Raw genomic sequence first — 3,530 nt, forward strand, 5'->3', positions numbered from 1 at the left:
ATATATACATATATACAGTACCAATCAAAGGATTATATATATATATATACAGATATACATATATACATATATACAGTACCAGTCAAAGGATTATATATATATACATATATACAGTACCAGTCAAAGGATTATACATATATACAGTACCAGTCAAAGGATTATACATATATACATATATACAGTACTAGTCAAAGGATTATACATATATACATATATACAGTACCAGTCAAAGGATTATACATATATACATATATACATATATACAGTACCAGTCAAAGGATTATATATATATACATATATACATATATACAGTACCAGTCAAAGGATTATACATATATACATATATACAGTACCAGTCAAAGGATTATACATATATACATATATACATATATACAGTACCAGTCAAAGGATTATACATATATACATATATACAGTACCAGTCAAAGGATTATACATATATACATATATACATATATACAGTACCAATCAAAGGATTATATATATATATATACAGATATACATATATACATATATACAGTACCAGTCAAAGGATTATATATATATACATATATACAGTACCAGTCAAAGGATTATACATATATACAGTACCAGTCAAAGGATTATACATATATACATATATACAGTACTAGTCAAAGGATTATACATATATACATATATACAGTACCAGTCAAAGGATTATACATATATACAGTACCAGTCAAATGATTATACATATATACAGATATACAGTACCAGTCAAAGGATTATACATATATACAGATATACATATATTCAGTACCAGTCAAAGGATTATATATATATACAGATATACATATATACAGTACCAGTCAAAGGATTATTCATATATACAGATATACAGTACCAGTCAAAGGATTATACATATATACAGATATACAAATATTCAGTACCAGTCAAAGGATTATATATATATACAGATATACATATATTCAGTACCAGTCAAAGGATTATATATATATACATATATACATATATACAGTACCAGTCAAAGGATTATTCATGTATACATATATACAGTACTAGTCAAAGGATTATACATATATACATATATACAGTACTAGTCAAAGGATTATACATATATACATATATACAGTACCAGTAAAAGGATTATTCATATATACATATATACAGTACTAGTCAAATGATTATATATATATACAGATATACATATATTCAGTACCAGTCAAAGGATTATATATATATACATATATACAGTACTAGTCAAATTATTATACATATATACAGATATATATTACCAGTCAAAGGATTATATATATATACAGTACCAGTCAAAGGATTATACATATATACAGTACCAGTCAAAGGATTATACATATATACATATATAAAGGACCAGTCAAAGGATTATACATATATACATATATACAGTACCAGTCAAAGGATTATATATATACAGTACCAGTCAAAGGATTATTCATATATACAGTACCAGTCAAAGGATTATATATATATACATATATACAGTACCAGTCAAAGGATTATATATATACAGTACCAGTCAAAGGATTATTCATATATACATATATACAGTACCAGTCAAAGGATTATTCATATATACATATATACAGTACCAGTCAAAGGATTATATATATACAGTACCAGTCAAAGGATTATTCATATATACAGTACCAGTCAAAGGATTATATATATATACATATATACAGTACCAGTCAAAGGATTATATATATACAGTACCAGTCAAAGGATTATTCATATATACATATATACAGTACCAGTCAAAGGATTATACATATATACATATATACAGTACCAGTCAAAGGATTATACAGATATACATATATACAGTACCAGTCAAAGGATTATACATATATACATATATACAGTACCAGTCAAAGGATTATACATATATACAGTACCAGTCAAAGGATTATACATATATACAGATATACATATATACAGTACCAGTCAAAGGATTATACATATATACAGGACCAGTCAAAGGATTATACATATATACATATATACAGTACCAGTCAAAGGATTATACATATATACAGATATACATATATACAGTACCAGTCAAAGGATTATACATATATACAGTACCAGTCAAAGGATTATACATATATACAGTACCAGTCAAAGGATTATTCATATATACATATATACATATATACATATATACAGTACCAGTCAAAGGATTATACATATATACAGTACCAGTCAAAGGATTATACAGATATACATATATACAGTACCAGTCAAAGGATTATTCATATATACATATATACAGTACCAGTCAAAGGATTATTCATATATACATATATACAGTACCAGTCAAAGGATTATACATATATACATATATACATATATACAGTACCAGTCAAAGGATTATACAGATATACATATATACAGTACCAGTCAAAGGATTATTCATATATACATATATACAGTACCAGTCAAAGGATTATACATATATACATATATACAGTACCAGTCAAAGGATTATACATATATACATATATACAGTACCAGTCAAAGGATTATACATATATACAGTACCAGTCAAAGGATCATACATATATACAGTACCAGTCAAAGGATTATTCATATATACATATATACAGTACCAGTCAAAGGATTATACATATATACATATATACAGTACCAGTCAAAGGATTATACAGATATACATATATACAGTACCAGTCAAAGGATTATACATATATACATATATACAGATATACAGTACCAGTCAAAGGATAATACATATATACATATATACAGTACCAGTCAAAGGATTATTCATATATACATATATACAGTACTAGTCAAAGGATTATACATATATACAGTACCAGTCAAAGGATTATACATATATACAGTACCAGTCAAAGTATTGTAATTATATACATATATACAGTACCAGTCAAAGGATTATACATATATACATATATACAGTACCAGTCAAAGGATTATATATATACAGTACTAGTCAAATGATTATTCATATATACATATATACAGTACTAGTCAAAGGATTATTCATATATACATTACTAGTCAAAGGATTATTCATATATACAGTACCAGTCAAAGGATTGGACACACCTACTCCTTCCTCTTGTCTTGTCTCTGTTTCTCCAACCTAGTCCTCTTGTCTCTGTTTCTCCTACCTAGTCCTCTTGTCTCTGTTTTTCCAATCTACTCCTTCCTCGTGTCTAGTCTCTGTTTCTCCAACCTACTCCTTCCTCTTGTCTAGTCTCTGTTTCTCCTATGTAGTCCTCTTGTCTAGTCTCTGTTAATCCTACGTTGTCCTCTTGTCTAGTCTCTGTTTCTCCAACCTACTCCGTCCTCGTGTCTAGTCTCTGTTTCTCCTATGTAGTCCTCTTGTCTAGTCTCTGTTAATCCTACGTTGTCCTCTTGTCTAGTCTCTGTTTCTCCTACCTAGTCCTCTTGTCTCTATTTCTCCTACCTAGTCCTCTTGTCTCTGTTTCTCCTACCTAGTC

Source organism: Oncorhynchus clarkii, chromosome 25 (genome assembly GCF_045791955.1).
Source record: "Oncorhynchus clarkii lewisi isolate Uvic-CL-2024 chromosome 25, UVic_Ocla_1.0, whole genome shotgun sequence".
Classification (NCBI taxonomy): Eukaryota; Metazoa; Chordata; class Actinopteri; order Salmoniformes; family Salmonidae; genus Oncorhynchus; species Oncorhynchus clarkii.